Genomic DNA, 13,758 nt, shown 5'->3' with positions numbered 1-13,758 from the left:
GGAGGTGGCAAAAGAGGAAACAGGGAGACCCGTGAGGGGGCTGCTGCCGTTGGCCACATGAGAGGGGACTGTGGCTTTGACCCAGATGGTTGTGGTGGAGATAAAGAGAGATGGGCTTGTACCAGATATAGTTTGAAATACAGACAACAGAACTTGCCACTGGGTTAGACAGAGGTTAGATAGAGGAGAATAGACATGTGAGTCCGGGATGGGATGCAGTAATTACGGGCGCTAGTACCCAAGTGAATGGCAGTGCCTCTTGCAGAGACAAGAAGGTATGGGGAGGATGAGACTTGGACTGAGTGAAGGGCTTCAAAGGTCCTGTTTTCATGTCTGAATTGGAGATGTCTCTAGGACATCTAGGTGGAAATGCTGATCACTGAAACTACTTAAAGGGAGCACATAGACAGACACCAGAAGAGAGCCCAGGACCAAACCTTGATGCTGCCCAGCAGCTAGGGAGCAAGGGGAGGAGAAGCCCGCAGAGGAGAATGACAGAGGTCAGGAAGTAGGTGCAAAACCGAGAGAGTGCAGGACCTTAGAGGCCAAGAGCGATGCCCAGACGCTCAAGAAAGGATAAGGTTTCAAGAGGAGTGGACGAGTATGTCCAACAGAGCAACTTAAAGACCAAAACACCCCTTGAAGTTGGCGATCTGGAGGCTCTTGGTGATCTAGTCCCGCACAGCTTCAGTGGGGAGGGAGGTGCACAGGGTGGATGGATGCCATGCAGGAGCATGCTGGTGAGAGTGCACACAACTTTTGCAGACAGCTCTTTGGAGAGGTTTTCCTTTTTGCCAAGCAAAGGGGTGCAGAACAGAGTCCCACACTGCTCTGGACAATCCCTTTTCCCAATTAACCACTTTCAACCCCTCAGCCTAGACACCTTTCCCAAACGGCAGAAGCCTCTCCCAGCGCCTCCACCCCTGACCTTTCTCCTAATGGTCTGGTTGGGAAGGAGAAGGAACCACTTGCTTTCGGCCTCCATGTGGACACCTGTTCATCCCACTGCCCAGGATTCATCTCCTCTCCTTCTGCTAATAAGCCCCAAGCTCTGCCCTACTTGATTTTTGACTCTGGCTAGCTCAAATTAAGTTTCTATCACTTTCATGCAAGAGACCCTAAAAACTTCACCCTTTTCTCTCAAAAGGCTTAAGGCCAGCTTTTCTTGGCTTTCTCACTTAGCCAACAATGAGGTAGGACATGAGAAATGCTAAGAAATGCCAAAGAGTAGAAAATGAAGGAGAACTTGTAGGAACACAATCATTCTCACAATGTTTTGTTTTCTCAAATTTTATTTTGTTAAACTAACCGCATTATGGGAAATTGCCAGTGGGGGAATATTGACTTTTCAAAGCAGAGTAGTGCTTTAGAAAGACATTATGTGGCTTTGATTGAAATCGCAGGATAGCTTTATTTTGTACATGCCCACTATCATGGCCTGGGGAGGGAGGAAGATGTGTAATAAATGTGAGGAAAGGAATAAAGGGAATTTTATTAAGGGTGGGATGCTAGGACATGAAGATTCTAGCCCTTACATAACTGCAGAAGTGTAGAAATTGGGTATCAGGAACAAAAATAAATAACATAAGACGCAGCAAATTTAATGGATTTGAATATCACCAGCCAGTTAGACTCTCCTTTGCAGACCAACATATTTTCCCTATTTGCAGCAAAGCTTCAAAGCCTCAGGCTGGCATCAGGCCATCAGAATATTCAAACTTCAGTGAGGACATTTCCTGGAATCCAGCACCTCACTCACATCCCTCTTTCCCCTTATCTTCCCCTACCCTGTCGCCAAAACCCAAACATGATGGGAAAGAAGAAGAGTGCTTCCTTTTCGCTCATATGCTTGCTATGCCTCCCAACAATACAATATATTCCTCAACTTGCCCCAAGTCCCACGTCCCATCACATCCAGGCAGTTCCAAGCCGTGGGAGACCGGGCAGACACAAGAGAATGCATGCTCTTTTCTCTCAAAGCCTTCATGGGAAATTCCCAGAATTCTGCAGCATAAAACTGTCTATTTTGTTCCCTCTCTATTTCCGGTGGCTGCACAGTGCCTGGTACGTGGTAGACCTCAGTAGCATTGCTTGAAGGAATAAATGGAGGACTAAGCTAAGCTTTTCCAGAGGAGACGTTCACACGCCAAACACCCCATCTCCATGTCCGGATGCTTCCATTTACCTCTAAATAAATTTATCCTGTTTGTTTTTGTATCTTTTTTCCTTGAAGTGGAAAAAAAGTCAAAATGGTGAAAGGACATTTTTGTCGAATCATGAGGCATGAAGGTAAAAGGACCAGAGTGTGGCAAATCTGTGAAGGTGATGATGACCTTTGATGCCCGACTCCCCTGCCAGGGTTTCATCCGCACTGCCTGCCTCCTGATCACCTCTCCATTTCTCTCTCCTTCCACCTGCCTCTTGCTTCCCCATCCCACTCCCCTGATCTCCAGGGCTCAGCTGTCCATTCAACTGCCTAAAGTGTAGCTCATGAGGACTGAGCCTTCCTAGAATTATTTGGATTTAGTGGAAGTTTCTTGAAGAGCAGCCCACACGAGGGGTAACATTTCCAGAGGGGAGAAGCAGGTGACTTAGGAAGATTTGATTCTCCCACCTCAAATTATCCCAGAGGCAGCAATATATTCTAGCCATTCAGAAGGCTCTATCTGGCCACTGATCACGTTGATGAATAAAATTGGGTTAGGACCCAATGGATTCTCATATCACCAGCCAGTTAAACTCTCCTTTGCAGATCAATATCCTTTCCCTATTTGTGGCAAAGCCTCAAAGACTTAGCCTGGCATCAAACCACCAGAATATTGCCAACTTCAATACTGCAAGATTGTCTTCAGTGAGGAACTACCATCCATTCACCCATCTATTTCTTCCATTCATTTGCTAAAGACCAGTGGTGAAAAAGAACTACACGTCAGTTCTCCAGCAGCTTACACAATCAGGGAGACAGAGAGATAGTAACCAACTAACCCAAGAAGTGAAGGAAACACCTGAGATAAAGGGAGGCAGGATATAGGGGTTCATTCCACAGGAACCACAGAAGCTGGGTGGCTTGAGAGGTGTCTTCCAGAGGAAGGAGGAGAAGGAGTTAAGGGTGGAGAAAGGGGAGACGAGATTCCTTGGGGAGACAGCATGACTTATTTGAGGTACAGAAAGCAGGCTGCAGTGGCTGCAGTGCCAATATCCAGGTGGACAGAAAGGCAAAAACCAGACCATTTGGGCTCTTTGGGGCCATATTGAATATTTTTGTCTTAAGCACAATAGAAAGCCATGGGCCGTTTCGAGTGGGAGCAGTGCAGTGATGCTGGTGCACACTGAGATGTTTTAAAGCTATTCACGTATGACTGGGCTTTTCTTCTTTTGCACTCGTAAGTCAGAGCATCTCTTGCTGAGGTGAATTAAAATGGTGCTTTCTTGGAAAGCAAAGACAGAGCCAGGGTCAAGGTTCCACTATCGACATCCACTTCAGAGATCATAGAAATAACCAAAGCTCTGATTTTTAAGAGCAGAGCTTTTAGTGACTCAAAAAGCAGAGCCCTGCAGGGCAACAAAGTTCATTCAAAGGTGAGTAGACAGTGGTCAGCTGGAGTAAACGCAGGGGGAGGGGAGTGGACTAAGAGGAGAAGAACAGAGGCCAGAGGGCCTTCTTGACCTGTGGGAACCACAACGAGAGCAGAGAAGAGCCTGCGTGGAGAGACTGCTCACCCTCTGCCCCCCAGAACATCAGGGTGCCTGTGGGGACCCAGCCAGGCTTCCCCAACCCAGCCACAGACTGCCCCTATCTGGGGGAAAGCATGCGGCTTGTCAGTGGCCTGGGCTGAGGGGCCATCTTCCCAGCTGCCTGCACTTTGCCCATCACTAACCCAGCAGAGGCGACACCCCTTTTTGTTCAGTCCATCCAAACTATCTCCTCAATTAAATGGCTGATGACCTGTGTACATTCCCTTTCCAAAGAGAAAATAATAACGAGGACATACCCAAATGGGCTAGTGATGCTTCAGATGGAAGAGATCCTTCATTTCTGTATGTGGATAAGACTAACAGAACCCCCTGGGCCGAGATAGTGTTCAGACCCATTCCTATTATTAATGTAATTCCTTTCCAAGGTCACCCTTGCTGCTGGGTGGAGAGCTAAGTGCCACGCGGCCAGAGCAAAGGCTGTGAGAACAGGCAGGAGGTCATTGCAGTGGCCCAGACAAAAAGTGGCAGTAGCTTGGCTCAGATGGTGGTGGCACTGGAGATGAAGTGAAGAACGGGATTTTAAGATGTTATTGAGATCCACAGATAGGGTTTAATGAAGGAACAGAGGTGGAGAGTCAGATAATTGTATTACTTAGGTCTCCCCTATAATGCTGAATAGCAACTCCAAATTCTCAGTGGCTTACAATAATCATTTATTTCTCTTGTTAATAGTTCTGCAGGTTGACTGGGGCATTTCTGCTTCAGGTCGCAGGTGAGGTTCAGGGCATCCCTTTGTGTCTCTTGTTCTAGGACCTGCAGCAACACAGGGCAAGCTCTCCATGGTTGATAGAAGAAGGGCAAGAGGCCACACCAAAGCACACAGCCCATTCCAAGTCACCGGCAAGACAAAGCCTAAAAAGTGTCTTTGTGTATACATCAGCCACAGGACACCAAATGGCAAAGCCCAAAGACAGTAACAGAGGGAATTAAACTCCACCCCAGGGAAGCCATGCAAGGATGAATTGTGAGCAAATAATGCTTTCTGTCTTAAGAATCAAGGATGGCTCCTGAGTTTCTGGCTTGCACAGCTAGACAGTGGTGTCCTTCGCTGAGAAAGGGAACATCAGAAATGGAGCTGGTTTTGGAGAGATCATGAGCTCAGCCTTAGACATTTGGGTTTAAAATGCCTTTTAATACCAAAGTGGTGGAAGCTATAGAGGAGTCTGGCCTGGAGGTATAGATTTGGGAGTTGTGGCGAAGGCTACCAGTTGTCCCCTACCATTCATTCACTTACCCTTCTTCTTTAGTATTAGAACATGTGATTTTTAACTGACCACTGTATCTCCCTTGAGCTCAGGTGGTCATCTGACTAAATTTTAACCAATGAAATATAAGGAGTGTCATATATGACTTCCAGAAAGGCATCCTTAAAGGAACAGTGTGCTCATTCTCCTGCCTTATTCCTTCTTGCTGGCAGAAATGTGATTTTGATGACTGGAGCCCAAGAAGTCGTCTTGGACCATGAAGTAAAAGTCTTATGTTAACAACAGAAGAGCAACAAGACAGAAGACCAGTTCCCTGATCATCATATTGCTGCCATGCTAGCCCTGGCGTGCCTTTGTCTGTGTGAGTGAGAAATACACTTTTATAGTATTTATATTACTGATATTTTGGAGTGTTGAGGAAGGATGTGAATTACTGTGCTCATAGGACAGATTATTATTTTTTCTTTTTTTTTTTTCGAGCCGGAGTCTCACTCTGTCACCCAGGCTGGAGTGCAGTGGCATAATCTCGGCCAATTCTCCTCCAAAGGAATGCAGCTCCTTGCCAGCAATGGAACAAAGCTGGACAGAGAATGACTTTCATGAGTTGAGAGAAGAAGGCTTCAGAAGATCGGTAATAACAAACTTCTCTGAGCTAAAGGAGAATGTTTGAACCTATCGCAAAGAAGGTAAAAACCTTGAAAACAGATTAGATGAATGGCTTACTAGAATAAATCCAAACCACAATGAGATACCATCTCACACCAGTTAGAATGGCGATCATTAAAAAGTCAGGAAACAACAGGTGCTGGAGAGGATGTGGAGAAATAGGAACACTTTTACACTGTTGGTTGGATTGTAAACTAGTTCAACCATTACGGAAAACAGTATGGCGATTCCTCAAGGATCTAGAACTAGATGTACCATACGACCCAGCCATCCCATTACTGGGTATGTACCCAAAGGATTATAAATTATGCTGCTATAAAGACACATGCACACGTATGTTTATTGCAGCACTATTCACAATAGCAAAGACTTGGAATCAACCCAAATGTCCATCAGTGACAGATTGGATTAAGAAAATGTGGCACATATACACCATGGAATACTATGCAGCCATCAAAAAGGATGAGTTTGTGTCCTTTGTAGGGACATGGATGCAGCTGGAAACCATCATTCTTAGCAAACTATCACAAGAACAGAAAACCAAACACCGCATGTTCTCACTCATAGGTGGGAACTGAACAATGAGATCACTTGGACTCAGGAAGGGGAACATCACACACCGGGGCCTATCATGGGGAGGGGGGAGGGGGTAGGGATTGCATTGGGAGTTATACCTGATGTAAATGACGAGTTGATGGGTGCAGCACACCAACGTGGCACAAGTATACACATGTAACAAACCTGCACGTTATGCACATGTACCCTACAACTTAAAGTATAATAATAATAAATAAATTAAAAAAAAAAAAAAAAGATTTGTCCAGGGACTCCCACTAGAAAAAGACAGAGAGTTAGGACTCAAGACAGGTCTTCCAGGCTCACTTTCCACAGCAGCAGTTTCTACACCTGACACTGATGGTTTTGTTGATAAGCCTCTTTCTTCCCTATTGCTTCCTGACAATGACTTACACTATTCCAAGAGTGCTTACAGTCAAAAGAAACCCAGACTAAGCAAGATTGTATTCAGACTGAAGGACATTCCTTAAAGCCACAGGAAGGTGTTTAAAATCTAGAACCCAGAACAGGGAAGTCTACGGGGTTCCTCACTCTTTGATAGGACAGCTGGAAAGGCCAGGAGAACAGCATTAGTGTGGACCGATGGTTGAGGCCCAATAGCTCCAGCTCCGAAGCTGATATGAGGCCTGCCCCATGCCAGCTTATAGCTCACACTTCAACCAATCAATCACACTTAATGTGATTGTTCTTCAGGGAGACAGTAAAATCTCAGATACGCTTTATTCTGGATGAAATGTTGGGCCACAAGTCTGGAAGACTCTCATCTTGTCACATTTCAGCCGGTGGCTCCATCCTGGGCACTCACCCCCTATCAGCCTTGAGCACTTTGGCAGGAGATCCACAGATATTTAGAGCACTGTACAGGGCTGGCTGTCCCCACAGAGGAGGCCCACATCCATGGTGTCAGCGAATGCAGGCCTTACAGTTCTATGGCTGGGCATGCTGGTGGCTGCAGTTTAATAAGGGGATAGACTTGGCCATTTATAAAATCTGTCTCTAGGATTATGTACATCATTGACTCCTGCCCCGAGTGACGAAAGATGATCCCTGCTCCCCATGGGCTTTCTGCCCAGCAGAGGACAGCAAGCAGGAACGGTTACTGTCTTCTCACATTACTCCTGGTAAATCCGGTAACTCTGGGTGCAAGGAGCTGAGGACAAAGAGCTTTAAGCACTCAGGAATAAGAGAGGTTGCTTCTGGCTGGGCAGGTCGGGGAGGTGGCCAGGGGGCCCCGGGGTGGGTATTGAAAATTATCCTGGGAAAGAGTCCCAGAGGATTCCCCTCGAGCTGCCTAAACAGTCATCTTCACTTCAGCCAAGCCCAGGCAGTGGGGCAGAACCATTTTTCTTCTTTTGCATCCTCCCATAGTCAAAGCCTAAAAATGCAGGTGTCATTCTCAAGTGGCTCTTGCTATGGAGCTGAGGACCCTCAGTAGCAGGAGCTAATGTACCAGAGACATGTGTACCCTCACAGGTGGCAGGTACCAGAGAGAGCCAAACGCTTGTGCCCAAAGACTGCAGTAAGAAACATTGACTGTGACTGTTTCTTCAGAACAAAGTTAACACTGATCGGTCAGGTACCTGAGGTCTTAAATCCATTTAATTAACCCAGACACAGGTTAGATATGAGACATGTGAGGTGTAAAAAGTGTGCTTACTAATTTTAAAGATTCCCTTGAGGAGTCCAGGAGCCTTGGCTAACAGGAATTCCTTCTGAATTGTATGGGAGCCAGCATTTACCTGCAATTCCAGGTCTTCCCCACCAGAGTGCAGCAGTGCACAGTCAGCTCTGGCTTCAGAAATCAATTTGGAATTCATTTATTAATAGAAATCTGTACACCTGTATTTACAAGAAAAAGAAAAGGCATGGGCTGAGGTACATCTACCGTAAAGACAAAATCCAGAAGTATACTACTTTAAGAACCAAAGTTATGTAACCCTTTTGTGCCTCCGTGAATCCGAGCTCGCAGTGGTTTGTGAGAAACAAAGCAGAGCCTCTCGATTTTTCATGCGCATACAAGTCACCTGGACATCTCGTTAAATGCATATTCTGATTTGGGAGGTGAGGGCTGAGAACCTGTGTTTCTAACATGCTCTAGGTGATGCTGCTAGTCTGTGAGCCCTACAGACTTTCAGGAGCGAGTGATCAGAGCACTGTCTTATCCAGGGTCTTCATACATGCTGTTGCCTCCCACAAGGAGGGTCCCCACCTTGTGGCACAGAATAAAAGTTTATTAAGCAATATCAAATGTATATTATGTCCCTTGAGGTGCAGACATGCACTGTCAGAGGAAAGCCCAAGCAGAAGGCAAATCCAGGATTGGCAGAGTCAGGCCAAAATCTTTCTATATTCCCCTTGGGGAAAAAGAGGAGGAAATTGCACTTTTTATGAACAAGTTTAGCCTGGCTTCCTTTTGACTCCACACTCATCATGTACTACATGTCGTATTTAACATAGTTAATGTAATGTTGATCATCAGTAAAGCAGAGGGAGTTTTGGAAGGCTTGACCTTCAGGGTTAACCTATGGTGGTAGGACAATTGTTGGTGACATTGGATCCTTCTCTTCCTCAGGCCTTCAAACCAATGGCTCCTCTGGGGTGACTTCGGTCAAGGTGAGACTGGTTTTGTCCTCTCTGTCTTCAGGTTTGACCAGGGGCTCTTCACGCTGCCCACAGGCTGTATACAGAGTGCTCCGTCTGGCCTCCAGGTTCTACGGCTCCTCCCTCTGCTGTATCCCCTGGACTTTCGTTGGACTCTTCATACCTGGGAACCAGGTGGAGCAGTCTGCATGCAACCTATGGGGTAGCATCAAGAGCATTTGTCTTTGGAGCCAAGAAGCCTGGAGATAAAGGGCAGCCATGCCACCAGGTGGCTAGTATTTTGCGGTTGGTGATGCCCTGTATCGACATCACCTGGGTGCTTGTTTAAGATGTGGCTTTATGGGTCTCATTGAATTAAGACCCCTGGAAGTGGATTAGCGAGCTCCCCTGCCACCCTTTTTTTTTTTTTTTTTTTGGAGACAGAGTCTCGCTCTGTTGCCCAGGCTGGAGTACAACAGCGCAATCTCAGCTCACTGCAACTTCCCCCTCCCAGGTTCAAGCAATTCTCCTGCCTCAGCCTCCCAAGTAGCTGGGATTAAAGGCGCCCACCACAATGCCTGGCTAACTTTTTGTATTTTTAGTAGAGACAGGGTTTTGCCATGTTGGCCAGGCTGGCCTCGAACTCCTGCCCTTAGGTGATCCACCCGCCTTGACCTCCCAAAGTGCTGGGATTACAGACATGAGCCACTGCACCCAGCCTAGAGAGCCCTTTTGCACACTGAATTTTGAGACTTACTTCTCAGCAGGAAGCCAGGGATGCCTTTGGGAGAGCATGAATGGTAAAGAGGTATCTGCCTGTGGCTCTGGAAGTGATGGGCGACTTTCCCATGAGCCAGGAACCCCGGAGCCCTTGGATTTTTGCCCCGGTGGCGAGAATACCTGCTCTGTAAGGATCCACTGAGTCCCAGCTGAGGGGCTAGTTTCTTTCCCTGGTGGGGTGAACGGAGGAGCTTTTCCTCCTTAAAATACCTGTTTCATTGGTGCTGCTGCCTTTCCTGGACCTTGAAGGTGAGGCAAGAGATAATGGTCTTAAACATGCTACATACCTTGAAAATACGGAGGACTCTGCACAAATAGCACCCTGTAAACCAAAAATAAAATTTAACCCTTCCGCCCCCTCCCCCCTCCGCCCGGCAACTGACTTAATGGACCTCACCTCTCAGCCAAGGGGATTCCACAGTAAACCTGAAAAACTAGTTTGGGGCCATGATAGGAAGGGGGGCAGTGGTTAGATACGCTTCATTATACTCTCCTGCCTTTGGAATTCAGGAACAACTGACCAGCATTAAATTAAAACAGAGATCTTAAGATTAACAAAACAGACTCTTGGTAGCAATAAGATACCAAATTCCAACCCGACTCTAGCATAACATCACATGACAGATAGCAGGCCCTGAAAGAAATCAAAGTATTTTCCCTCTCAATATATTTCTTTGACATATTTTGAAAGAGCAGTGCGAAGCTGTCTCTTGGGGAAATTTACATTCTTCCTTTTCCAGGTCTTTTTCTGATGCTGGAGAGATTAGCTGAGAGTCTAGCACCTTTGAAAAGTCTGAGTAGGAAACATTTGCCATCTATTGCCTCTAAGGGCAGCTACCTATAGGACTTTACAGAATAAGAACTTTGGTCTCCACAACCCTTTATCTTAACCCAGACACTCCTTTCTATTGATTCCAGGTCTTTAGATAATAACTTAATTCTCTCGACCAATTGCCAATCAGGAAATCTTTGAATCTACCTATGACTTACAAGCCCATGCTCCAAGTTGTCCTGTCTTTCCAGACGGAACCAATGTACATGTTACATGTATTGATTGATGTCTGCCTGTAACCTCTCTTTCCCTAAAGTGTAGGAAATCAAGCTGGAACCCAACCACCCTGGGCACATGTTCTTAGGACCTCCTGGAGCTGTGTCATGGGTCATGGTCCTCACATTTGGCTCAGAATAATTCTCTTCAAATTGTTTTACAGAGTTTGGCTTTTTCATCAACAATTTGAACCAGCAAGAAAGTGTGGAAAATAGCGCTGATGAGAAAAACCCAGTTTTCTAGGCTAGAGGCGTGGGTCTGCCCAACTGCTGAGAGGCTTCTCCAACATGGCTCACCATTCCTAGAAGTGGTGTGTGGCGGAGCTTGTGCAGAATATCATATCAGGACATACCTGCACCAGTTAGTCTAGGCCAGATCTTTTGACTATGGGAGAGACTGGGTCCGCGGACCCGCGCGTAAGATGTTTTCCACGCTGTTGGTAAATCAGTGGCCTTTTTCCCCCCGAGTGAATGAATTTGGGAATAGTACCCGAATCAGAAAAGTTTCTGAGGATTTCTCCTGGAATTCCAAGGGTCTGTAAATCCTGTGGCTGGCTGGGAGCCTACGTTGATGATCTTTAATGCAGAAGAGGATGTATTTGAGCATCTGGCCTGGAAATTGACTAAATCTGTCTATAGCATAATTGGTTCAGAAAGAGCTGGAAGACAAATCGAGAATGGTGGGCGTAAATAGAAGAAAAGGTGGCAGAAGGGGAGCCAGATGGATGAGCTGAGACACAAAACACACACAAACAAAGGCTGCTTGGGATGCCAGCAGAGCACATTTGCATCTGGGGTCCAGAACAGGATGGTCACAAGGGAGCCTCCTTGGCCTGGAGATGTCAAGACCCAACATCCAGCTCCCAGGACAGAGCCTATCCCTAAACAGCAAGAACCCAACCACCTTCCACATGGGGCAATCTCTGAGCACACTGGGATAGGTGGTCCAAATTGGCTTTCTTAGTGAATTCAGAACACAAAAAATTCATTGAAAAATCAGTGGATTTCTTAGAGAATTTAGGCTCACGACTGATGCAGAGGTCTGATCAGAGACAGATTAGGGAAAGATGATTTCTTCGTTACTATATATAATTTTTCCTTTTGCACGGTGCCATTCCAAGGCAGCCGAAATATATTCCGTTTGCAATTCTTACAGGGTGTTTAGAGTAGTAGCTTGCATGTGGTGGGCCCTCAATACTATGTGTGGTGATAGAGAGATTTCCTTATTTGATCAAGCCTTGCTGCAGCCAGGAGGGAATCAATAGTTAAAAATGTCTGCTGCTGAATTGCTTCTCATGCTCATTTGCCGGCGGTGAGGGAGGGTGTTGTCAAGCAGCCTTAACTTCTATCTGCACCCAACAGATACCTATAATTAAAAAATAATAAATTTTGCATTTACTTACAAACACTGAAGCAATTTTCAGAGTATCAAAAAGAGCATGGGAGAGACCATCGCAGTGAGAGGTGACATTGAGCCAGGTGCATTGAACAGCACAACAATAAATAATTACATTGCCCTTTTCAGAACTGCGACGCGTGACCTACCCAATTAAGCCTCCCAGAGTCTCATTCTGATGGCCCATAGTTCAAGACATCCTTCCCACATTTGTCATAACAGCTTTGTTTTCTGCATCTGCTTTCTTTCACAGTTTGCACCCCGTGCAGTCAAATTTCATGCTTCCAAAATGAAAAATAAAACTGCCAGTTCTTGTCTCTTTGGGGGAAATTAGTCTTCTTTCTCCCATAAATTAGAAGCATGCTTCAGCTGTAAACAGAGCATTAGCAACTCTGGAAGTACATTAACTTCCGTTATTGGCAAGACCTGAGGTTACTGAGATTTGCTGATTTTGACTTAGGGAGGGGAAGGCAGGTAGCTGCAGAGTGGGTGGGAGGTGTGGATTATTTACCATTTCAGTAGAAGGAAGGACGTTCTCATCCGTGCAACCCCAGTTTATGCTGCTTGTCACAGCACAAATATGAAAAGCATCCCTTTCCCTCTAAAAGTGTCCCAGTTTGGATGACAAATTATATGGTCACTCTGATTAAAATGCAAATAAAATATGGAGCAAAAGCTTGTTTTGTGAGTGAAGCCAGACACAAAAGGCCACATGTTGTGTGATCTCATTTATTTGAAATGTCCAGAATAAGCAAATCCATAGAGGGAGAAAGTGGATTAGTAGTTGCCAGGGGCTGGGGGTTCCTGGGGGAAATGGGAAAGGATTTCTAATGGGTATGAGATTTCTTTATGGGGTGAGAAAAATGTTCTAAAATTGATTGTGGTGATGGCTGCATGACTCTGTGAATATGCTAAAAACCATTGAATTGTACCTGTTAAATAGGTAAATTGGATGGCACATAGATTATAAGTCAATAAAGTTGTTCTATTGAAACAAAAGTTAAAAGAAAAATGTTAAACTACATAAATCCCAGAAAGGGAAAACAAACAAATGAAAAGCTTGCATTCTGTCTTTCTGCTCATGAGCATTCTGCCCTCTCAGGGCTGGTCCCTCTGAAAGAGCTGATTCATTTGAAGGATGTGGTGGCACATGCAGGGATCTGGAGGGCCAGCCTCTTGCACACAACTGTATTTTTATGATCTTGTTGGAGCAAGAAAGGGAGCATGAGTTTCCCACAGTCGTTGCTGAACATCAAGGTGTGTGCGTTGGCCTTTAAATGGCAGGGGAGCTGGTCAGGGGACCAGCAGGAGCATCAGGTATATAAAGGGCCCAGCAATGACAGCTTGGCTGGAAGGAAGAAGACAGAGGATTCTGATAGGGACTCACCCTTGCCCAGTCATGCCCACTGCCAGTGAGTTCCCATTTAGGGAGAAGAAGGGAGGAGTTACAGGATGAGGGTGAAGGTAGGCATGGGGGGAACAGGAGTTTCAGTCTCCCCAGAGGAATTGAGCCCATGATTCTGCAGGTGGCACAGGGGTGGGGCCAGATCTGTCCTCTGAGGTCAGGAACTCTAGGGAACAGAGGACAGCCATAGAGGGGCCTCTTGATGCTTAGACCTCTCAGCCTAGTGCTTTGAAAGGGATTATTCAAAGCCTAGTGTTTTGAAAGCCTAGTACTAGAATGAGCCCTGTTCCTGGTCCATCTTCCAGCATTGGGATCCTCCTTCAAAAGACGGGAGTTGAAACATGTAA

The 13,758-nt window shown here is 46.0% G+C and overlaps 1 long non-coding RNA gene across 1 annotated transcript in view; it reads left to right on the top strand.

The window, feature by feature from the left end:
- The window catches only part of LOC126940785 (uncharacterized), a 34,181-nt gene extending 21,220 nt beyond the window's left edge, over positions 1–12,961 (top strand). Inside the window, exons 2-6 of the long non-coding RNA XR_007720913.1 lie at positions 4,507–4,720; positions 5,174–5,322; positions 5,442–5,647; positions 8,776–8,816; positions 10,775–12,961. This is a non-coding gene — a long non-coding RNA (uncharacterized LOC126940785). The remainder of the gene's footprint in view (positions 1–4,506; positions 4,721–5,173; positions 5,323–5,441; positions 5,648–8,775; positions 8,817–10,774) is intronic.
- The last annotated feature ends 797 nt before the right edge of the window (positions 12,962–13,758 follow it).

This window comes from Macaca thibetana, chromosome 17 (genome assembly GCF_024542745.1).
Source record: "Macaca thibetana thibetana isolate TM-01 chromosome 17, ASM2454274v1, whole genome shotgun sequence".
NCBI lineage: Eukaryota > Metazoa > Chordata > Mammalia > Primates > Cercopithecidae > Macaca > Macaca thibetana.
Note: the sequence above shows the minus strand (reverse complement) of the source record. Positions and strands in the feature narration are given on the sequence as shown.